We start from the raw sequence: 25,243 nt of genomic DNA, 5'->3' as shown, positions 1-25,243 counted from the left end.
TCCACGCTTTCTGCCTTTGAAAAGGCCGCTAGTTGCGGCGAAACATTTCAGGCTCTCCTGACAGCGGGTTTTCTCCTCAACACTACTAGGAGCCTTCTCTTATATCTGCCTGGACACATTTGGATGGGACTGGTAACTATGTGGTATCGCTGATGCTATCATATGCTCTATTCATCAAGATCCTTTTGACAAGCTGCCTATTGCCCTGCGATTGGGGGACATTTTGTGTGCTTGCTGCATGTGCTTTTACATAGGAATCTGATGCTATCATATGCTTTATCCATCATGATCCTTTTGACAAGCTGCTCATTGCCCTGCGATTGGGGGACATTTTTTGTGCTTGCTGCACGTGCTTTTACATACTAATCTGCCTCATATCAATAAGCATTTCATGCCCTGCGACTGGGGGACTCTTCCTGAACATCTGTTGCATTCATTTTTATGATTGTGCTTCAAGTTATGTGCATTAACGTACAACATCACTATGGATTCGGGTCTACAAGCTATTCATATCTACTATGATAAGCTGTCGGCTACACCTGGCTGTACCTACATGCTACTTGCTGTTCTAACCTTTTTGGCTTCGCTGTATGCTGCCATCCATTTCATCATAACTTCTGCTGTTAACACCAATTATCTGTGAGCCAGTGGATGCCTCGTATGTATCTCTTGTCCGGGATTTTTCCATCAATTTTTACATGGAATTGGAGTCCTTTTTGATAATTTTGGGGACTGCAGGATTGCAGCCCCTTAAGAGTTTGTGTTGTGTTGAGGAGAATTATTTATTTTATTTGGGTTTGTTTGTTGATTAGGGGGTTTGTATTTTTTGATATATGTGATTAATAATAATAAAGCAATTTTTTTTACTCTTTTTCATGCACCAGAGAGCCAATTCTCATTCTTTCTTTTTTTACTATTAGTTTCGTTGGCATGTGCATGAAATAGATATAATCTTTTGGGCTATATGCATTTATTGATGTTGTATGTTTCCCATTTGACGTTGTTCCTCCTTTTTTGAGTTATTTCTATATATATAACACTACCAAATGTAATTATAAAAATAAGCTCTTTATTGAAATGTTACAATTACACGTCTGTGTACAGTGACTGCAAGCTGTGTCAGGTATGCGTGCATAAGTTCCACTCATGTGGTGATGCTTACTGTGCCAATGCAAAAGCAGTACTATAGCAAAGTGACATTGCAAACCAATAATGAGTGCATGCCTAAGCATGGCCATGGCCATTGCGTCAATGGTGAACTGAATGCCAAAAAAAGTAAAATGCTGTCACATCCCAGCAAGTCTAGGGGCAAGTGTGGATAGGCTCTGCTCATATGTCCATGAAGATGCACACTGTGCCAATGCAGGTAACTGCTAAATAGTAATTACTTGCTGCACCAAATTGTTTGAAATAGCTCAAAGCATGGGCTTCTCAAAGAAAATATCAGAAAACAAAGATTGTCCAGGATCATGGTTTAAAGTAAGGCTGCTAAAAGCTAGATCAGTGATTTAGGGGTCACACTTGTTGGCTTTCGTGCGCGTTTTCTGCACAGAACAACTGTTTTCAACTGAGAACTCATGTTAATCAATGAGCTAGGTCACACTTGAATGTAGATTTCGCACGCAGAAAAAAAAATGACATCTTGCGCAATTTGTCAGTTTTCTCTATAAATTACATTAGCTGTTGTAAGGTAGAGGTCACATTTGTCTTTCAGTTTTCTGAAAAGTGTAGAAACTGAAAGACAAGTGTGGCCCCTGAATGTAATCAGGAAATGATAGGCCAAAGGCATGGTTACTGTTAAACTCAGGTCTGGCAGGCCCAAAAAAATACAGGAGATACAGAATGCCCACAGTCAGACAACCCACAGATCACCTGCAAAGACCTGCAAGTACATCTTGCTACAGACAGGGACGTTACTAGACTTTTTGTCACTCTAGACAAGAAGTCCTGTGTCACTCCCACCACCGAAAAAAACACCACACACTAGAGAATATAAACCATGTGCCATATAAGGTGGATGCATAATAGGAGTACCTGAGATACAAACAACCCGCTGATCCTGTCGCATTTAGTTGCACAACCCCTTCCTGCACTAGCCCAGTTTATTGTGTAAATGCAGAGTACAGTGTAGCAGAAGCTGTGCTCTAACCTCTTCACCGGAGTCCAGTTCTGTGCTTTGAACTGTCCGCTCAGCACACGCCCAGCCAGGGGCATAACTAGAAATCGCTGGGCCCCCTGCAAAACTTTGGATGCTCCCCCCCCCCCCCCGTATCGGTGCCTGCCCCCAGTATAGCCAGGTATATGTGCCCTCAGTATAGCTAGGTATAGGAGCCATCAGTATAGCCAGGTATAGGTGCCCACAGTTTAGCCAGGCATGGGTGCCCCTAGTAAAGTCATGAGTGCTCTCATTGGCCAGCCAGATTTTAAATTGATTGGCTAATTACTTGTATAGTTCCTATTTAAGGAGGCGTTGTTCCTCTGTTTGTTTGTATGGCTTCTGGCTTTGAAAAAGAGCTACTGAGCTTGAAACAGCGGGCTGTCAGCCGCTAAAGCCATTTTTATCGATGACTTGTCATTTTTTATGACTTTTTCAATAATTTACTGAAGGTGGTGCCTGCTTCGTTTGGATCTGCACCTAGTAAAGTCAGGCATGGGTACCCTCAGTATAGCTAGGTATAGGTGCCCTCAGTACAGCTAGGCATGGGTGCTCTCAGTATAGCCAGGCATGAGTGCCCCAAGTTTAGCTAGTTATAGGTACCCTCAGTATAGCCAGGCATGGGTGCCCCCAGTTTAGCTAGGTATAGGTGCCCTCAGTGTAGCTAGGCATGGGTGCCTCAGTATAGCCAGGCATGGGTGCCCCCAGTTTAGCTAGGTATAGGTGCCCTTAGTGTAGCTAGGCATGGGTGCCCTCAGTATAGCCAGGCATGGGTGTCCCCAGTTTAGCTAGGTATAGGTGCCCTCAGTGTAGCCAGGAGGGGACGCAGCGCATGAAGGGGGAGCGATGCCCACACACAGCGGTGGGGAGGGGGGCCACTCCCCCCCTCCCTTACCTTGGGCTCCCCCATCAGCGATTCCTCCTCCGGCATTAATTAGCAGCAGTAGTGGTGGCGGTGTAAAGGGAACGCAGACTTACTACTACATTCCACGCCAGAGATTCTTCTCTGTAACAGCGCCCAATGACACTACTTCCTGTTTATCAGGAAGTAGCATCGTCAGGCGCTGATACAGAGAAGATCCAGCGTGGAACGCGGAAGTAAGTCCGCGTTTCCTTTACACCGCCGCCGCTACTGCTGCTTATTAATGCCGGAGGAGGAAGCGCTGATTGGGGAGCCCAAGATAAGGGAGGCGGGAGTGGCCCCCCTCTCCGCCACTGTGTGTGGGCATCACTCTCCCTTCATGCTCTGCGTCCCCTCCTGGCTCCTGCCCCCAAAACCGCCCAGGGGGCCCCCGCCCCCCCCCCCCCCCCTCATCCCTTGCAGCCCCTATTGTTACGCCCCTGTGCCCAGCATCTCCCACTGCATGTAGCCTGATTACACACTACATGAGGAGAGTCAGCACCAAAGGGAGCAGAAAACAGACTGGATGCTCGCACAGGCACAGCACTGGACTCCAAAGAAGAGGTTAGAGCACAGCTTCTGCTGTGCTATACTCTGACTGGGGGAGCGCAGGAGGGGGGCGGGAACAGCTAGTGGGACACGGGGCAGAGGGAGGGACAAAGGGGGACAGAATGAGGCACAGTGGGACAGAGGTAGGCACAGAGGGATGCACACAAAGCCGGATCCTCCACAAGGCAACACAAGACAGTCTAGGGGTCTGGTTTATGCAAACCCCCAACAAATCTTGCAAAAAAAGATAGGTGGCCATCAAGTGTGGGCACAAAGTCATTGCTTGCCTAGGGCACTATTTCACTTTAATCCCACCGTGTGTCCAGAGTAGGGATGCTCACCGCGTTCCGCTGAATTAATTTTTCCGCAATTCCGGCGGAATTTGGTGGTTCTGTTCCATCGCATTGGAACGGAATTGACATAGCGCTATAGCGGAAATTCCGCGGAACGATGCGTAATTCCAACGGAATGCAGATTTTTGTACGCCATTCACAAGGAAGCCCCTAGAAGAAGCTTAAAGTGAGAACAACAGGATTTCTTCATGAAAATAGGAATTTCGGCACCAATCAGAGGCTTACAAAAACCACCCAAACGGATTTCTGCATGAAAATCGGAATTATTTCAGCACCAATTACAGTGTTAACAAAAACCAATCAATCCTATGTTAGCAACCAGCTCCCTAGCTATCTCACCTATCCCAACCATTTTGTATAGGTCCCATAGCCTACGCGACACCTCCTGCGGCGCTGGAACCACCGCCAGGTCCCAAAGCTTACGCGACACCTCCTGCGGGGCCAAAACCACCGCCATGGGACCACCACCAGGTCCCAAAGCTTACGCGACACCTCCTGCAGCGCCAAAACCACCGCCATGGAACCACCGCCAGGTCCCAAAGCTTACGGGACACCTCCTGCGGCGCCAAAACCACCGACATGGGACCACCGTAAGGTCCCATGGCTCAAGCGACACCTCCTGCGTTGCCAAAATGACCGCCATGTGACCACCGCTAGGTCCCATGGCTTAAGCGACACCTCCTGCGGTGCCAAAACCACCGCCATGGGACCACCGCTAGGTCCCATGGCGTAAGCGGCACCTCCTGCTGAGCCAAAACGACCGCCATGGGACCACCGCTAAGTGTTTTGCATGGCTGAAGAAGAACACCGCATTCCAAGAACACCTGCTACCTTCTGTCCAATTTGAGGTTGCATCATGCTCCGGCGCAGTGTGGCTAGTTTAGGGACTATACTGACACTTGTAAAAGCCGAGGATCTGATAGATTCAGCTCGATATCAATAAATTTTGCAGAATAATGTTCAAGCATCAGTCACAAAGCTGAAGTTAGAGAGTCACAGACACAGAACATTTATATTGCACTTTTCTCCTGGCGAACTCAAAGCGACCGAGCTGCAGCCACTAGGACGCGCTGTATAGGCAGTAGTGTTAGGGAGTCTTGCCCAAGGATCCTTACTGAATAGGTGCTGGCTTACTGAACAGGAAGAGGTGAGATTCGAACCCTGGTCGCCTGTGTCAGAGGCAGAGCCCTTAATCAGTACACTATCCAGCCAACACTATCTTAAGCATTAAGATCAAAGCTGATTCGCCGCATTCCCGGGACAGAACAAGGTATTCATCCCCCCGAAATCCCCGGGGCAAAATTCTCTGTAGCTCTGCCTCCAGTCCAGTCAATCTCCGCCAATCTCTGCCTCTTAGTCTTCTTTCACTGAGAGGTGCGGGAAGAGGCAGAGATCGGCGGAGATGGACTGGACTGGAGGCAGAGCTACAGCGCAAAGCTCTGCCTCCCCCTGTCAGCAAAAATCAACGACCTGGAAAGTCGTGGAATTTTGCCCCGGGATTTCGTGGGGATAAATACCTCATTCTGCCGTGGAGATGCAGTGAATCAGCTTTGATCTTAATGCTTAACATAACTGTGTAATAAAAAAGATGTAATTTTTTGGGCTTCAGACCAGAGCCGGGACAAGGTCCTCCAGCACCCAAGGCTGAGACACCAAAGTGCGCCCCTCCATCCCTGCCTCCCCAGCCGTCACACACTGATTGCTATTAGACTTAGAGGCGCCACAGGGCCCACAACCTCCCCAACACCTTAATCTCTAGTTATCTGGCTTGCAGTCACTGCCATGTATCCCCTTTTCTTATTTCTTTCTGCTTCCAACACAATTAGGAATGACAGCTGAATGAATTCTGCGCCCCTTCCTACACTGCGCCCTGAGGCTGGAGCCTCTCCAGCCTATGCCTCGGCCCGGCCCTGCTTCAGACTCTCTTTAAAGGGACCCAGAGCAGATGCTGTGGGTATGCATACAACCATACCCACCTCTATTTGGTAAAGAGTATACACTCACTGGTCCCTTATCAAAAGCGCTCCTGCTCCCGGGCTGGCCACTATAAATTACATTGTAATTGGTGACTCTGACATAAAGTTGTGCATGCATTGGCTTACAGGCTTCCTTCTCCCCTTCGAGCGTGAACGGCAATATGACGGGTGGCAGAGGGAGGGGGAAGAAGCCTGAGAGGACCTGCAGTCTTCGAGTTCTGGGTTACAGCGGCGTGACTTTATGTCAGAGTCGCTGGTTACAATGTAATTTACAGCGGTAAGCCCAGGAGGAGGATTGCTTTGATAAGGGTCTGGTGAGTGTATACTCTTTACCAAATAGATGTGGGTATGGTTTTATGCATACTCACAGCGTCTGCTCAGGGTCTCTTTAAGCAGGGGTTGGATATTCCAACAAGACAGTGACCCAAAACACAGGTCAAAATCTACAAAGGCATTCATTACAAATTTCTGAAATGGTTGTCACATGATTCATATCACAAAGCATTTTCTGTTAATCCTACAAATATAATTTTACTGCAGGAATACTGTTTCAATACAGCATGAGATATATTAACCACTTTACCTCCAACGATTTTTCCCCTTAAAAAAGCAGAGCAATTTTTACCTGTCAGCGCTCCTCCCATGCATTCGCCTATAACTATATTACTACTTATCACAACAAAACAATCTATATCTTGTTTTTTTCGCCACCAGTTAGGCTTTCTTTGGGGGGTACTTTTTGCTAAGAATTATTTTATTCTAAATCTGTTTTAATAGGAAAAATAAGAAAAAAAAATGGAAACAAATTAATTATTTCTCCTTTTTTGGCCATTATAGTTTTGAGAAAGCCCCGTGGGCGGGGTGAAACGCATCAGACGGCGGGGCCAGACTGGCACACGTGAGCGCTCACTAACCCGGGACGCCGGGCCAAGCCATGAACCTCCGCTGGAGAAAGTGAAAGGGGCAGGAGCAGGAGGCGCTGTGAGGTGATGCACATCCAGCATCGGGCATCTATCACTGCAAGGAGACCTGAGCGAAGCTCCCTCAGAAGAGCGCAACACTGCAGGAAGGTTGTATCTATTATATCTATGAGACAAGCTGTGACATGTGCAGCCCTGGATGGGCGGAAGAGTATTAAGATATACAGCTAAGTGTTCCAAGGTACTGGAAGTTATGTATAAGTCCTGATTACTATACTGTCATAGGAGGATGTATCATCTGGCATAAATCTGTGTTGTGGAAGAAGGCTGTTAACAATGGACAGTAGTGGCCATACCCCCCAGAAGGATTGTTGTGCAGAATTGCTACATTGTCTCTGATGATAAGGACATTGATAAGGAGCCATCTTCAAGATACAGTGCACTGTTTAGCATGAGTGTGGAGGTCTTGTGGTGTGCGCCGGGTGGTGGGCCCACACATTGTGATTGAGTGACCGATCGATTTGCATAGGCTGCGGCTGTGTGATCAATACGGTAATATACCCTCACAGGGACTGTGGGATTGTAGGAAGTTTATGCATATAGAAACAGATAGCGTGCATCTTCCGTCTTAAGCATGTAGATTTATTGCCAGTGTTATACATCAACATTGTATTCTGTGCATGGCATATTCCATAACTGCATACAAAATCTGCAAAGTATTGCGCATATATAGTACCTTGCCGGCTCCTTGTGTGGGCCTGTCAGTGTAGGAGGTGGGAGTGAGGGACTGATGTGGGCCTAGCGACGGCCGTTTCGCGTCCTCCTGGACGCTTGGTCACGCCGTGTTCCACTGCAAGGTACTATATATGCGCAATACTTTGCAGATTTTGTATGCAGTTATGGAATATGCCATGCACAGAATACAATGTTGATGTATAACACTGGCAATAAATCTACATGCTTAAGACGGAAGATGCACGCTAACTGTTTCTATATGCATAATGTTCAAGCCTCTTCCTTCTAAATTGTGGAGCGAAGCACACGTCTTGTATAAGCAATTGTCTATAAGCATATGAAAGTATAGCCTGTCAGCTATCATATCGACCACCTTGGGCACACCGTACTCGCACCAAGACTGGAAGCAACGCACCCCTTAAAGGAGAAGTGCCACGCCATCCTGTTCCCTTCTATATAACGGATTGTAGGAAGTAACAGCTCTCATGCCAAATTATGGTTTTAGGATGTTTTAATTGTATTGTGAACCACGTTTTTGTATACTATTTTGCAGGTTAAGATTAAAAGTATATTTAAGCACACAAAGACACTCTGTTTTTTTCAAAGGTTGGAAATAGTATTTAGGTTACTAGTGTGTCTCCTTCTGTTGAGTGGTGCTAAATTATAAACATGTGGCCACTAAAGTAGGTGTGTTAATATAAAACAGCAAGTGACTACCGTGTGTATGCAAACATAAACAGAAGTATAAACTGACGTACTTTTTTTTATCGTAAGGACACCATTAAATTAGTTTTACTCAAGGCTAAACCTAAGAAACACAGGCTGCTACTCTTAACATCCACAAATTGCTTCTCTGGTGCTCTAGCCCCCCCCCCCCCTCCCGGCCACAAACACATACAGCATTACCTGATGTCTTGTAGTCCCCCATCCCCCCACCATGCAGCATTCCCTGGTGTCTAGTGGTCCCCCTCCTATCCCCATATAGATTTACCTTATTTCTGGGGGTCGACCTAACACCCCCATACAGTGTTACCTGGTGTCTAGTGCTCCCCTACCCTCCCAAATAAAGCCTTACCTGATATGTAGATGTTCCTCTTCCCTCCCCCATACAGCATACCTGGTGTCTAGCTGATCCCCCACCCTCCCCATACAACATACCTGTTTTCTAGGGGTCCCCCCTCCATTCTCCATATAGTGTACCTGGAGTCTAGCAGTCCCCCACTCCCTTTCCTTCCCCACCCCCCACGCAACATACCTGGTTTCTAGTGGTCCCCTTCCCTCCCCATAGAGCATTCCCTGGTGGTCTTCTGGCCCCTCTTCCTCCCTGCATCCCCTAATAGCAAAGTAATGGCAGCAGAGGTAGTTCAAGAATAATCTCACCTGATCCTGGGCTGGATGACACTGACAATGACTTTCTGTGTCTTCCTTTACATTCGACCACTAGCATTTGCACTCATTCTTTGCGTGCAAGAACCAGGAAGTAGAGAGCAAGTGCATATGCTCGAACCTTAATCTGATGGAAGACACGGGGCCATATGCAATTCAATTTTTCTCCTGAGTTTTCTCCTAGGAGATATTTTTTCATCTTCGATTTAAAATAACTTTTTAGCAGTGGAAAAAGTACCAAAAAACTAGGTGAAAAAGTTTGCTTGCCTATTGGTGGTAAAAAAGCATTTTATTTAAAAGTTGTAAAAATATCACCCGGGAGAAAACTCAGGTGAAAAAGTGAATTACATGTGGCCCAGAGAGTCCCGGACACTGTCATCTGGCTCCAGCCAGACCAGGTGAAATTGTTCTTCAACAGTCTCCGCTACCATTACCATTGCATCTGCTTGCAAACTACCCTCCTATCTTATTGACCAGGTGGGTTTGTTTTGTCCAGGTGGGTTCCAAATTCACTGGAGAATACCACCCTGAATGTGGGCTGAAAAGTTTTAACATTCTTGGGCAGTGGAACCTTGTGCGTTCTCTAAAGGTGGTCATACCTCAGGCAACTTGGCTGCCAATTGACCCTCTGATTCGATTATTACAATTGGAAGGAAAATCTGTGCGGCCAAATGCATGCCCGACTGAAAATGTAACTAATTTCGGGCCGAAATTGGTCACATTTATCGGTCGGACATACTGCTAGATGTAGGGCCGACCTGCTCGATCGGGTGCACGACGGTAATGGCAAGCGATATAGGGACGAGCAATGAATGCAATGAAACCCCCCGAAAATGTCCCACTAATGTTTAACCTCCTTGGCGGTAATGACGAGCTCAGCTCGTCCATTACCGCCAGAGGGCGCCGCTCAGGCCCTGGTGGGCCGATTTCCTTAATTTCTTTTTTAACCACTTGCCGACCGCCCACAGCCCATGGGCGGCGGCAAAGTGGACGCCTAAAGGACCGCAATACGCCTTCAGGCGGTGCGTCCTTTAGGCATGCCGGGGGAGCGATCGCGTCATTGATGACGCGCGCTTCCCCCGGCAACTGGCTCCGCCCACCCGCCGTAACATCCCGCCGGCCATACGGAAGCGCCGGCGGGATGTTAACCCCGCGATCGCCGCTACAAAGTGTATAATACACTTTGTAATGTATACAAAGTGTATTATACAGGCTGCCTCCTGCCCTGGTGGTCCCAGTGTCCGAGGGACCACCAGGGCAGGCTGCAGCCACCCTAGTCTGCACCCAAACACACTGATCTGCCCCCCCCCCCCCCCGCCCACTGATCGCCCACAGCGTGGCAATCTTTTGATTTTTTTACACACAATTGTCCATTTACAGAGTTATTTCTCCCACCCAGCATAAGTTTGTGTAAAAATACACCCCAAAACACATTGTACTACTTCTCCCGAGTACGGCGATACCACATGTGTGGCACTTTTTTGCACCCTAACTGCGCTAAAGGGCCCAAAGTCCAATGAGTACCTTTAGGATTTCACAGGTCATTTTGCGGAATTTGATTTCCAGACTACTCCTCACGGTTTAGGGCCCCTAAATTGCCAGGGCAGTATAGGAACCCCACAAATGACCCCATTTTAGAAAGAAGACACCTCAAGGTATTCCGTTAGGAGTATGGTGAGTTCATAGAAGATTTTATTTTTTGTCACAAGTTAGTGGAAAATGACACTTTGTGAAAAAAACAATAAAAATCAATTTTCCGCTAACTTTTGACAAAAAATTAAATCTTCTATGAACTCACCATACTCCTAACGGAATACCTTGGGGTGTCTTCTTTCTAAAATGGGGTCATTTGTGGGGTTCCTATACTGCCCTGGCATTTTAGGGGCCCTAAACCGTGAGGAGTAGTCTGGAAATCAAATTCCGCAAAATGACTTGTGAAATCCTAAAGGTACTCATTGGACTTTGGGCCCTTTAGCGCAGTTAGGGTGCAAAAAAGTGCCACACATGTGGTATCGCCGTACTCGGGAGAAGTAGTACAATGTGTTTTGGGGTGTATTTTTACACATACCCATGCTGGGTGGGAGAAATAACTCTGTAAATGGACAATTGTGTGTAAAAAAAATGAAAAAATGGTCATTTACAGAGATATTTCTCCCACCCAGCATGGGTATGTGTAAAAATACACCCCAAAACACATTCTACTACTTCTCTTGAGTACGGCAATACCACATGTGTGGCACTTTTTTGCAGCCTAACTGCGCTAAGGGGCCCAAAGTCCAATGAGCACCTTTAGGCTTTACAGGGGTGCTTACAAATTAGCACCCCCCAAAATGCGAGGACAGTAAACACACCCCACAAATGACCCCATTTTGGAAAGTAGACACTTCAAGGTATTCAGAGAGGGGCATGGTGAGTCCGTGGCAGATTTCATTTTTTTTTGTCGCAAGTTAGAAGAAATGGATTCTTTTTTTTTTCTTTTTTTTTTGTCACAAAGTGTCATTTTCCGCTTACTTGTGACAAAAAATAATATCTTCTATGAACTCACTATGCCTCTCAGTGAATACTTTGGGATGTCTTCTTTCCAAAATGGGGTCATTTGGGGGGTATTTATACTATCCTGGAATTCTAGCCCCTCATGAAACATGACAGGGGGTCAGAAAAGTCATAGATGCTTGAAAATGGGAAAATTCACTTTTTGCACCATAGTTTGTAAACGCTATAACTTTTACCCAAACCAATAAATATACACTGAATGGGTTTTTTTTTATCAAAAACATGTTTGTCCACATTTTTCGCGCTGCATGTATACAGAAATTTTACTTTATTTGAAAATTGTCAGCACAGAAAGTTAAAAAAATCATTTTTTTGCCAAAATTCATGTCTTTTTTGATGAATATAATAAAAAGTAAAAATCGCAGGAGCAATCAAATAGCACCAAAAGAAAGCTTTATTAGTGACAAGAAAAGGAGCCAAAATTCATTTAGGTGGTAGGTTGTATGAGCGAGCAATAAACCGTGAAAGCTGCAGTGGTCTGAATGGAAAAAAAGTGGCCGGTCCTTAAGGGGTAGAAAGACTGTGGTCCTCAAGTGGTTAAAACACGCAGCCAGCACTTTGCTAGCTGCGTGTGGGGGTCGATCGCCACCGATGCGCCGCTACCCGCCGCGTAAGAGGGGCCGTTCCCCGAGACCCCGTGCGCAGCCTGGCCAATCAGTGCCAGGCAGCGCTGAGGGGTGGATCAGGACTCCGTGTGACGTCACAACGTCGATCGCGATCGTCGCCATGGCGACGGGGGAAGCCCTAAAGGAAATCCGGTTCAGAACGGGATTTCCTTACGGGCATACGCACCGGCAGCGATCGGAGGGTACGCGCAGATGCCACAGGGAGGGGGGAATCATGTAGCTAGCACTAGGCTAGCTTCATGATTTAAAAAAAAAAAATCAAAAATTACTGCTGCGCCGCCACCCTGGCGATCTTAATAGAACGCCAGGGTGGTTAATGTGCCCAGCAGTGCACTCTATACATTATCTGTCCATGGACGCCGCTTGCTTTAGGCTCCCTCTACTGCCCATAGATGCGCCCCACGTGGTTGCCTAGTAACGTGGGTGTGTGTGTGTCATATGACGTCACACACACGCCTAAGTTACTAGGCTACCATGTTAGGTGCTTGTATGGATAGCAGAAAGAGCCTGGAGCAAGCGGCGCCTGCAGACAGGTAATTTATAGAGATCACTGGGCACCAGTGGGCACATTAAACATTAGGGGTGACAGCGTTGGGGCGGGGAGGCGACGGATGCAGCATTACAAGGCTGATTCCTGATCAATTTCAGCATGAAATTGATCGGGAATCAGCCTGCAGTGTATGAGCAACTGACAGATCTCTCTCTAATTAGAGTCAATTAGAGAGAGATTTGTCTCTTTGTCAAATCTGCCCATCATCGCTAGATGTATGGGTACCTTAATTGTTCACGTGTTGTGGGATAATGCTTACTAAATTAGGTTTGTTTTATGCTGGAAAAAAGACTTTGTATAAACTCCTGGGAACTTTTTGTAATGACTTATAGAAACTTTCCATTGCCTGGAAATGCTGCTACAACACCTGGAAGATCTCTTTTGGTTGGGGGTATGCAGCAGTGGATGTGAATATAAGTGACTTGGCGCCTATTTTACCTGCTGGATTTTTTAAGGAGTCTTCCGTATCAATCTCACCTGGCAGATCCTGTTGTAGAATTTGCGCACTAATCCCTATCCAATTTAGGGCTGGTGCACAGTACAAGAGTTTTTTAAATGCTAGAGATTTGAAAAGCTCTTGGTAACACAACGTTACGCTATGGTGGATTTTTACAAAATCACATTGCTCCAGTGTGAACACACACATGGGATAACATTAGCAAGAGCATTTAAAATCACCAAGCGCTTAGAAAAGCTCTTGTAGTGTGCACCAGCCATATATACTTGGTATTCCAAGGTGACCCAGTTAGCCAGTGTAAAATCTTCACACCTTTCAGAAGCTAATCAGCAAGGGCTGTTTCACACGCAATTTCTTATTTTATGTGACACAGAGGGGGACAATTATCAAGCGTGTCTGAGACAAAATGTTGGTAGGTTTTTAGAAATCCGTGCAGAACTTTCTCAGACATATTAAGAAATCACCAAATAGTGTTGTTTCCTTCTTAAACTGTTCTTAAATAGGAGGAGTTGGGAAGGTTTCTCATGCAGTGCAGTGTGTGAGAGAAACTGCTGTTGCTGTGGTAACTAATACATCTGTTGTATTGCATCAATGCCCAGCACTGGAAGGGTTAAAGTGTAACTGTCAGGCATAAAATCAAAACTCAATTCTTTATTTTTATCTGGTAAACAAGTACTAAGGATGCTAACCAGGCAATCCAAAAGTTAAAAATCACTATTACGTTCTTGTTGAGAAATGATCATTCCCCAGTTTACCTGACCATTATTTGGTACATTGCCGCAAAAAGGAAGTTGCAGGGCATGCTGGGTTGTTTTTTTTGCTTCTTTACTTTACCCTCAGGCTCAACTAATGCAGCCTAATTGGCTGAAGCCTCTTTCCCTCCTGTTTTCCCATCCCACACCTCTGTTTCTCTCTGATTGGCCAATACTTCTCACGCTGAGACAATGCACTTTCTATTGCAGAGCTGGATGGGATGCCTGAAGATTGGCAGAAGGGGCGGGCAATGTATAAACAATCAGGCAGGGGAGAGTAAGGGAGGAAATTACATCAGGATTGGCTTCAAGATAGACACAGTTAAAATGGAGAATCCCAAGAAGGATTTTCTCTTTTTTTACTATAGAAAAATCACTAAAATCAAAACGTGGACAGTTCAATACATATGTTATGTAAGTCGAGCAAGTATTTATCTACTTATATATGTGTTTATTTGTCTGAGATAGTATGGCTGGCAGCTCCTCTTTAAGCACTGAACAGCCTCACAAAACACCTGGCAGCAGGGGGAGGAGCACTTCACAAATCATGTCTTGTCTACACTGCCCAATCTGTAGAGTTGCTATTAAGCACTTCTTAATCTGCAGCAGTTTAGGGATGGATTTGCCCTTTTCTTAACTATAGTTCAGCACAAGAAATGCATGCTAAAGTGCTGCTATTAAGTAGGATTTAAGACTTTTTTTATTATCATGCAGAACAGTTCTGCTGCTGGTTAGAACTGTTTAAGAAGAAAAAACTGTGGGTTGTGCTTTAATAAATCTCGTCCAAAGACACATAACTGACAGCCCATGTAAATCAATAGGTTCATTCACACCTATTGCAATATTCCATCCATAATAGAAAACCTGAAGTTATGAAGTTTGCTTTTTTCTGCATGTCAATTTTTTTATTAAAAAATGCTGCGGGTATGCCATTTTAAAATGAATGTATCTGCAGTGTATGCATCAGAAAGTGTGCATGGACACACACTTATACAAAAAGCAGTTTATTTTGTGAAAGGGGCCTTAAAGAGAACCCGAGGTGGGAATTACTTTTACTATTGGGGCACAGAGGCTGGTTGTGCGCACTAAGACCAGCCTCTGTTGCCCCATCGTGTGCCTCCATGTCCCCCCTGCTCACCGCTATACCCCCCGCATTGCTGGCGACACGCAGCGTGTCGCCAGCTCAATGTTTACCTTGCGCTGTCAGTCAGCGCTGCTCCCCTGCCTCCTCCGCATCGGCGCACCCGCCCGTGTCCCTTCCCTCCCGCTGATAGGAGGGAAGTGACGCGGCGGGTGGCGCCGATGCGGAGGAGGCGGGGGAGCGGCGCTGACTGACAGCGCAAGGTAAACATTGAGCTGGCGACACAGCCAGCAATGCGGGGGGTATAGCGGCGAGCAGGGGGGACATGGAGGCACACGATGGGGCAACAGAGGCTAGTCTTAGTGCGCACAACCAGCCTCTGTGCCCCAATAGTAAAAGTAATTCCCACCTCGGGTTCTCTTTAAGAGCAGTCTTCTCCAACAGAAATACATTTTAAAAAGTATCATCTGATTGTTTAACCATTTCAGCCCACGTTTTTTTTCACCTTATGCATCAGAGCAATTTTCACCTCCCATTCATTCGTCAATAACTTTATCAATAATTATCACACCAATTAAGCTTTCTTTAGGTGGTACATTTTGCTAAGAATTATTTTTTCTAAATGCATTATTTCTCAGCTTTCTGCCATTATAGCTTTAAAATAAGATTATAAGTAGTGTTGCGCCCGAAAACAAATGTTGCTGCTGAGTCTAGATAATTGGGTATCCCAATCCCAACGAAAAAGGGTAACAGATTCAAAATAAGTATCAGACTGCGCGCTGGAATTTTGGAAATTACTAAAACACTTTATTTTCGCTATAAAATTAAAATATAAAACCTGCAGAAATTCTGCTATGCACTATAATAAATGCTTGTGTTAAAATCTTATTGAGTAGTGGACAGGAGCTGAACTTCTAGTTTGGTGTCCCCACAAGAAGTACCTATAGATCTAAACTTTATTTCTTTAGGATTGGTGACCCTCAGAAAGTCCTTGTTATATAATGTATAACAGTGAAATACTTTTCTTCATAGAAGTTAGGTTACTATAATTATTGTATTGTAAGGCCTGGGATTGGTGTCCGTTAAACTTTCAAGGTGTGAGAACTAATTCCTTATATTGCAGGGAGTTCTTTCACAACCTAGTATGGGCTAGTTGTCCTATTGATGAATTGTTTGAAGCAATTGCCTGCTGGGAATAAGATTCCTTAGCAAATGTCCCAGGACCAGTGTCCTAAATATTCAAAAGGATGTATTGCTCGATCTTCCATGTTAGCATATATTCTTGTTATTTAGCATGCATATATCTGATGGAAAAATATTCTTAGCGTGATCATATGTCAGGGGTACCCCTGGGTGTTAACTCACGATCCTGGCGTCTTCTAGATTAGATTAATGCGTGGTGAGGAGCCCCACCAGCCGGCGGCTTGCGGTGGGAGAGTCTAGACGTATTTGGAAGTCCTGACGTCGGGCTGGCTGGCCCAGCTCCACTGGCTGGCGTGAGGCTGTTGGTTGTATGGAGTTTCAGCCGGAGTCTCGTCTCAGAAGCAGCGTACTCGGCGCTCCTTCCACGTAGTAAGTGACGTCACTACTAGAGAGCCAATAGAGTGCATTACATCCTTTTGAATATTTAGGACACTGGTCCTGGGACATTTGCTAAGGAATCTTATTCCCAGCAGGCAATTGCTTCAAACAATTCATCAATAGGACAACTAGTCCATACTAGGTTGTGAAAGAACTCCCTGCAATATAAGGAATTAGTTCTCACACCTTGAAAGTTTAACGGACACCAATCCCAGGCCTTACAATACAATAATTATAGTAACCTAACTTCTATGAAGAAAAGTATTTCACTGTTATACAGTATATAACAAGGACTTTCTGAGGGTCACCAATCCTAAAGAAATAAAGTTTAGATCTATAGGTACTTCTTGTGGGGACACCAAACTAGAAGTTCAGCTCCTGTCCACTACTCAATAAGATTTTAACACAAGCATTTATTATAGTGCATAGCAGAATTTCTGCATGTTTTATATTTTAATTTTATACCGAAAATAAAGTGTTTTAGTAATTTCCAAAATTCTAGCGCAGTCTGAGCTTTAAAATAATACATGCTACCATAATTAAAACCTATGTATTTTATTTGCCCAAATTGTCCCAGTTATTACAGCATTTAAATGATGTCCCTATCACAATGTATGCTGCCAATATTTTATTTGGAAATAAAGGTGCATTTTTTCAGTTTTGCGTCCATCACTATTTATAAGCTTATAAAAATGTTTGTAATATACCCTCTTCACATGCATATTAAAAAAGTTCAGACCCTTAGGTAACTATTTTGTGTTTTGTTTTTTTTTTATTATTTTTTTTTATTGTAATTTATTTTTTTCATTAAACATTTTATTTGGGTAATTTTTGCTGTGAGAGGTAAACAGTTAATTTTAAATGGAATAATGTGGATTTATTTTGTTAAAAAATGTATGTAGATGTAGTTTTTACTATTTGGCCACAAGATGGCCACAGTGAGATTTTTTTTTTGTAACCCTGGAAGCGAAGTGCTCGCTTCCAGGAAGCACATGGAAGACGGGAAACTTTTTTTTATTAGAAAGATGGCGGTTTCTGATAAGAAGCCGTCAGCGTTTCTACCGGGGACTTAGATCAATGAATGGGAACTATGTTCATGCGCGGGAGCGCGCAGCAGCCACCTGGAAATGACAATCATGTCCAGGCAGCATAAATGGTTAAATTAGAACATGAGTAGAGACAGAGATGAACTTGCTTGCAAGAATTATAATTCCACTGGAACAGAAATATAAGATGGCCAGATATGGTGTTTGAATACTGACACATGAGCAATAAAAGCTTATTGTATTTTAGAAGTTATTTTAATTGTTTGTATGTTTAAAATGTACCAGAGATTAAAACAACTAAAGATTTGATACTTACCCGAGGCTTCCTCCAGCCCCATAAGCTCTCCTGAGTCCCACGCCCTTCTCCCGCGGTCTGCCGTTCAGCCGCAATCAGCCCCAGTAACAGCTCATCGTGTCCAGTCTGAACCTTCTGCGCATGCGCGGACCTCCCGTGGATGCGCAGTAGATCCAGACTGGACATGACTGAGCTGTTACCAGGGCTGATTGAGGCGGAACGGCAGACCGTGAGAGGATGTCGTGGGACTCAGACGAGCTTATGGGTCTGGAGGAAGCCCCAGGTAAGTATCAAATCTTTAGTTGTTTTAATCTCTGATTCACTACGGTGAAAACCTGAGCTGGCAGCTAATAGGGGAAGTAAGTCATACAGAGTCCAGCCATGATATAATTTACTTCAAGTTCTCAGGCAATGTGGGCATTAGTGATTCAGTTATAGTTTCCAATCTCTCACCCACCTTCCCTAGTTTGACTAGTTGCTCAAACCAGTCTGTAATCTCACAGAGTTCAAATAAAATCTAATCCTCTTAGTAGCTTATTCTTTTGTATTTCTAAAATATTTTGTTAAGTGAAGTACATGCAAAAAGTTATCTTTTAAAATTAAAAAAGAAGAAAATGTGTCTTACCTTCAGCGTATTCATTAATAGCAGGGCATGATTACAGCATAGTGGCAGTAGACAGTCCCTAAAGACCCTGCGCCTACAAGTAAAGAGCATACACTTGTTCTTGAAGAGATGTACAGTTGTGCAGTACTCACACAGCAGTCATGTAATTAAGGTTTATAAGAGAGAGAGAGAGAGAGCGCTCGCTGTCTACAGGGAGGAGCAGTTAGAGGGAAATGAGAAAAGCTTACAGGAAACCAAAGACCCATAGTCTACAGGAAACCAACAAGAAAAAAAATAGTTTTACTGTATTTCTGTCATCCAGTTTCTACATCACCGATGTCAAATGCTAAATATTAAACATACTTTAATAGTACTTCCTCACTGTAAGTGAAGCACACAACATTTCTCAAAACCTTTTTAACAGAAGGTAAAAGACTAAAGTGCTAGAACTGCCTACCGTTAAAACAACTGCTTTCAAGAGGAACTTCAGTGAAAATAATGTAATAAAAAAGTGCTTCATTTTTACCATAATTATGTATAAATGATTTAGTCAGTGTTTGCCCATTGTAAAAGCTTTTAAATACCTGATTTACATTCTGACATTTATTACATGGTGACATTTTTACTGTTGGCAGGTTATGTAGCTGCTGCATGTTTTTTTGGCGGTTGGAAACAGCTGTAAACTGCTATTTCCCACAATGCAGCAAGGTTCACAGACAGGAAACTGCCAAGAGTTCGTACTTTTCTTGTTTCTTGTGGGAGGGGTTTCACCACAATATCAGCCATACAGCACCCCCTGATGGTCTGTTTGTGAAAAGGAATAGATTTCTCATGTAAAAGGGGGTATCAGCTACTGATTGGGATAAAGTTCAATTCTTGGTCGGAATTTCTCTTTAAGAGGCATACCTCTAGCAAAAAAAAAAAGAAAAGGTTTTTCATTTTGTGCAAAGTAGTCCCTACCATAATGCTTGTTGTTATTAGAACTGTATGTGATGTAATGTAATTGAAAGCTCAGCTGGAATATGAAGCTACAGGAGAACATAATTATCCCATGACTGCCCACACAATAAAATCCCACCCATATAAAGAACATCCTGACTATGTGGACCTTGTACATATATACACAACAGTGACTGGACAAGTCCAGTATATGTTGTGACTCGGTGGTTATAGTAAACTGGGAAGATGCTCAGAGTGATACACCACCACTGGCAGCTGCCACATAGCAGTGTAATAATCACCGTTATATCCAGTGCATAAAATAACCAAGTACATATAGACTCTGTTGAAGGGGATTGTCCATAGAAACACATAAGTGTGATGATGTGATGTGCAGCAGCCGAGCCAGACCACTTTGAGCTCACCTTTGGAACAGATTGTGTTCCCTCTCCGACCAGTTGCTGACCATAGACTAGTATGCCATTCACGGCCCCTGAAACTCATGCGCTCCTTACATATCTCAAGTGTAACTGAATTGTCCACAGTTTTTCAAACAAAGTTTATAGCAGGGAGATAACAACTACTACATCCAGCACATAAAAATAACAACATCACCAAATATCCAGCACTGTAATAGGAGCTTTGTGATGAGACTTTTAGTAGACTACACATATGCACAGATACAGCCACTTACCACAAATATCAGAGACACTACTGGCTGCAACATGGAATGACCCATGAAGTATAAATAACCCCATCCTTATCCATAAATAAACACCCCAGCATCATCTTCATGCATATACATTAAATGCCATAGTACAGTCAGGGCAGTTTCTAGGCCAACATGCACCCAGGGAGAGGGTGTAAAAATTGCGCACCCCTCCCCCGCGGAGCCAGGTATACGTGCCCGCAGTATAGGTTAGCCAGGTCTAATTGCACTCAGTATAGGTAGCCAGCTATAGGTCCCCCCAGTATAGGTAGCCAGGCATAGGTGCTCAGCTATTGGTCCCCCCAGTATAGGTGGCCAGGCATAGGTGTCCCAGTATAGTTGCCCCCAGTATAGGTTAGCCATGTAGGTGCCTCCAGTATAGGTAGCCAGTATAGTTGCCCCCAGTATAGGTTAGATAGGCAGGTGCCCCCAGCATAGGTTAGTTAGGTAGGTGCCTCCAATATAGGTAGCCAGTATAGTTGCCACCAGTATAGGCCCAATACAGGTTAGATAAGTAGGTGCCCCCAGTATAGGTTAGATAGGTAGCTTCCCCCCAGTATAGGTTATATTAAGTAGGTGCCCCCCAGTATAGGTTATTTTAGGTAGGTGCCCCCCAGAATAGGGTAGATTAGGTAGCTCCCCCCTGTATAGGTTAGATAGGTAGCTGCCCCCCAATATAGGTTAGATTAGGTAGGTGCCCCCCCCCCCAGTATAGGTTAGATTAGGTAGCTGTCCCTCAGTATAGGTTAGATTAGGCAGGTGCCCCCAGGATAGGTTAGATTAGGTAGCTGCCCCCCCCCCCCCCCGTATAGGTTAGATTAGGTAGGTGCACCCAAGTATAGGTTAGATTAGGTAGCTGCCCCCAGTATAGGTTAGATAGGTAGCTGCCCCCCAGTATAAGTTAGATAGGTAGCTGCCCCCCAGTATAGGTTAGATTAGGTAGGTTCCCCCCAGTATAGGTTAGATTAGGTAGCTGCCCCCAGTATAGGTTAGATTAGGTAGCTACCTCCCAGTGTGGTTAGATTAGGTAGGTGCCCCCCAGTATAGGTTAGATTAGGTAGCTGCCCCCCAGTATAGGTTAGATTAGGTAGCTGCCCCCCAGTATAGGTTAAATATATAGGTGCCCCCCAGTATAGGTTAGATAGATAATAATGCCCCCCCCCCCCCCCATAATGGAGGAGGGAGTCAGCCGTGGGGAGGGCAGCCCGACCTCTCCCTCCCTTCCTCTCCGCGGGCCGCCGTCCGTGCTCCCCCCTCTGAGTCTGACTGCAGAGTGAGCGCAGGGAAGAGCTGTGTACAGAGGGCAACTCACCTGCCTGCGTTTCAATGGCCGCTGGTCACCTCCTTTGCCTGGCCGCTGATACACACGCTGCTTCCTGCTAAACAGGAAACAGTGTGTGTATCAGCGGCCAGGCAAAGGAGTGAGCAGCGATTGGAACGCAGGTAGGTGAGTTGCCCTCTGTACACAGCGCTTCCCTGCGCTCACTCTGCAGACTCGGAGGGGGGAGCACGGAGGGCGGCCCGCAGAGAGGAAGGGAGGGAGAGGTCGGGCTGCCCTCCCCGCAGCTGACTCCCTCCTCCATTACAGCGCCCCCACTCCTTCAGCGCTCAGGGAGGCCGCACGGGTCACACGGCCCTAGAAACGGTCATGAGTACAGTAGCATAGAACATGTCCACCATGCAGCTCAAACACTGTGAATGTAGTGAAATAGATTGAAGACAAAAACAATGCAGCTCACGCATTGTGCTTGTAATGACGTTGACAGAAGAAAAATATATAACCTCATCCTGAGAAATGAATGAAGGTGGCCATCCTAACCCATTATATTTTCTTGTTATTAGCTATGGTACAATGTATTTGTGTTCAATGTGTTTTCACACAGATTAGAATATTCATGAAACAAAAATATATGAGCATAAGAAAATACATTTTAGCATAGGTTACAATTTTCACAAAAATAAGTGGGTAAAGGAAAACTAACTTTTAGCTAAGTCTACAGGCATGGAAAAACTAATTTTCACACAGATGGGAAGATGCTATTACCTTTATTAGAACACTTTGGACAACTTTCTGGTTTAATAGTAAATGCATCTAAATCACAAGCTCTGCCTATTAATCTCCATACACAAGTGGTGAAATTGTGCACAGCCAATTTTGACTTCAAATGGATGGATAAAAAGATTTCTTATTTAGGAATCAAAATGACCTCATCATATGATACTCTACTGAAATCTAATTATGGACCATTATCGAAGAATGTAGTATGTACATTAAAGGAATGGCCTCATTATAGAATTTCTTGACTTGGCAAAGTGGTAGCAATATATAGATGGTGATTTTGCCACGGATCTTATATGCGAGCCCTGCCATTGAACCCCGGTAATCTGATTATCACTAAGGTTCAAAAATGATAATATAAATTTGTCTGGAATAATAAGCCTGCACATTTTCGAAAAATATGTATCTTTATTGTCACTGCACAGATGTTGGGGTTGGATAACCTAATCTTTCTTACTATCACCTTTCAGCCAGACTTATGCAAATGCTAGCTTGGTTTTATCCTGAACCACAAGCTTAATGAGTACATTTTGAAAGAGATGAAAGCATCCCTTTTAATTTAGCCTCTATCCCAACATTACAGGTCACTCATAGTCAAACATTTAGAGAACTTAATCTTATTGTAGCTGACACCTTTTCTCTCTGGTGTAGATTTTGAGATAAGATGAATCCGTGATCAATTAAACCTCCACATCTCTCCTTTATTGGCCACCCAGAGTTTCTCCCTGCTTTTGAAGATCAATCGCAATTCGGCTGGTGGATAGCCAATTCCCTGACCCTGATCTAATCGTTTTTGGATGGCTGATAAATTCACCTCTTTCTCACTGTTTCAATTTAACTACCACACTCCACCCAGAGAATACTATCGATACTTACAAATTAGACACTTCTTTCTTAAACATACTGCCCCATATGGCCAACTTAAAGTGGATCCGAGACCAAGTTAGGATGTCCGCATTTTTGTGCTGGTGGACATATTTTGGGGGCATTAAACCCTTTAAATAGCTCTTTTTAAATATATTTCCCAATAAAAACATCATAAAAATAATAAGCCACGCCCCCCAGCGCATTTAACGCCGCGGCGTTCGGTCCTGGGATGCAAAGGGTCATGGGACCTAATTATAGGCAGGAGGAGGCAGAGGCGGCGATTCAAGTCTGGAGCTGCTGAACTCACGCGATACTAGCGTGAGCAGTACTAGGGGGAGTGACACACCGGACACAGTGTAGTGAGGATGCAGGGAGGGGGGTGTCCGAACTCACTCTTCCATTGCTCACCATGGACTGCTGTGTTTGTATCAGAGCGCAGCGTGTCTCTCACCACCGCTGCTCCTGGACGTTCCCTCTGTGTTGAATCCGTGCAGGCAGAAATGATGGTACACCGTCCAGCCAGCAGCTGGCCGCTCTCTGTCTTCTCTCCCTGCATGTCTGTGTAAACACGCCACATACAGAGAATAGGAAGTCGTGAGAGCTGCCAGCTGCTGGCTGGATGGTGTACCATCATTTCTGCCTGCACGGATTCAACACAGAGGGAATGTCCAGGAGCAGCGCTGATAAGAGACGTTGCGCTCTAATACACACACAGGCAGAGGAGGGGGGCCATGGTGAGGGAAGAATTTCTATAGCAGCCTCACTGCGCAGAGCTGGAGGATCGGATGTCAGGTAGTACTTTAGCTGCAGCCCCCCCCCCCCCCCCCCCACTATCCCGCCGGCTTTTATTGCTCCCCCATCCAGAATTCTCACAACCCCCACTCACTCTGAATGACCCTTTCCTCACCCTCACCATGCTGCAGCCTGTCACCACTCTCTCCCATCACCTTCAGCATGTTGCTAGAATTTCTACTCTCCCCTCCTCTACTACCACCTCTCTCTGCCACCATTTCCTTTCTTGCTGACCCCCTCTCTGCCACCTTTCTGCCATCCTCCCTTTGCGGGGCCCTCTCTGCCACCTTCCCCCTCCTGTCACCCCTATACCCCCCTCCCCTCCCCTCCTGTCTCTTCTCTGCCATTCTCTCCAGCTCACACTGCGCATGCACGGGATTTCAGAGGCAAGGGGAGGAGAGGGGCGTGGTGTTATCACAGGTTGAGGCGTGGAGATGCATAGCTAATTACCTGTGTAATGATTACAAGCCTAACATGGCAGCTCTCGTTGTGTCACAGGAAGAAACGGTCATATATTGTTTAAGTTGTATGCAGCCAGATTTACAGTGTAAACCTTCTAAACTTTAGATAAGATTCAAAGACAAGTTACTTGTTATAGTTAGTTTTTCACCTCGGATCCGCTTTAATTGCACTTATGAGAACTTTTATCCCTCATCTACCCCATGTAGCAGTATAATTTCTTGCCTTCATAAGCATATGACTGGTCTTATGCTAAACCAAAAACTAAAAATGTCAGATTGGGAAAATGATCTGCAGCTTGATCTTGATATACACGATTGGCAAGCCATAGGGCTTAATTTGGTAAGCTCTACAAAAACCCCTACACTTTGAGATACAGCTTTAAAACTGATCACCAGATGGTATAGAACCCCTGTACGGCTCCATAAAAATTTTCCTGCAGTGTCTACCCTATGTTTTAGGGGTTGTCAGGTAGATGGATCATTGAGACATCTGTTTTGGGATTGTTAGAATGTTCAGATGCATTGGGAGAGACTGAAAGGGAAGATGAGCACTCTCTTTTTGCACACAATAGTTCTTGAACCTCAACATGATTTATTATTAGCACCTCATGCTAGAGTGCCCAAAAATTGAGACATACAGTATATACTATGTGTTGATGTGTGCTTTACATTGGGTGGTAGCCAGAAATTGGAAGAAACCTACAGTGCCATTTGAGCAAATTTTGGCCAGGAAGTTAAACTTATGGATTATATTAACCATAACATGCAAGAAACGATGCCTAAATACTTAGCAAACTGACAAGGGTGGACAAATTTGAGTATCTTTGGAGATGCAGATGCTACTGGGGTTTCTCAGATTGTCCTGACAAATGTTACTTAACGCATTATGTGACATA

The 25,243-nt window shown here is 44.9% G+C and overlaps 1 protein-coding gene across 1 annotated transcript in view; it reads right to left on the bottom strand.

Annotated features, from left to right (window-relative positions):
* The window catches only part of CARD11 (caspase recruitment domain family member 11), a 586,831-nt gene extending 568,163 nt beyond the window's left edge, over positions 1 to 18,668 (bottom strand). Inside the window, exon 1 of the mRNA XM_068244905.1 lies at positions 18,542 to 18,668. The gene's annotated coding sequence lies outside the window, so the exon portion shown is untranslated. The remainder of the gene's footprint in view (positions 1 to 18,541) is intronic.
* Positions 18,669 to 25,243: the final 6,575 nt, after the last annotated feature.

Source organism: Hyperolius riggenbachi, chromosome 7 (genome assembly GCF_040937935.1).
Source record: "Hyperolius riggenbachi isolate aHypRig1 chromosome 7, aHypRig1.pri, whole genome shotgun sequence".
Classification (NCBI taxonomy): domain Eukaryota; kingdom Metazoa; phylum Chordata; class Amphibia; order Anura; family Hyperoliidae; genus Hyperolius; species Hyperolius riggenbachi.
This window is presented reverse-complemented; position numbering and strand designations above follow the sequence as displayed.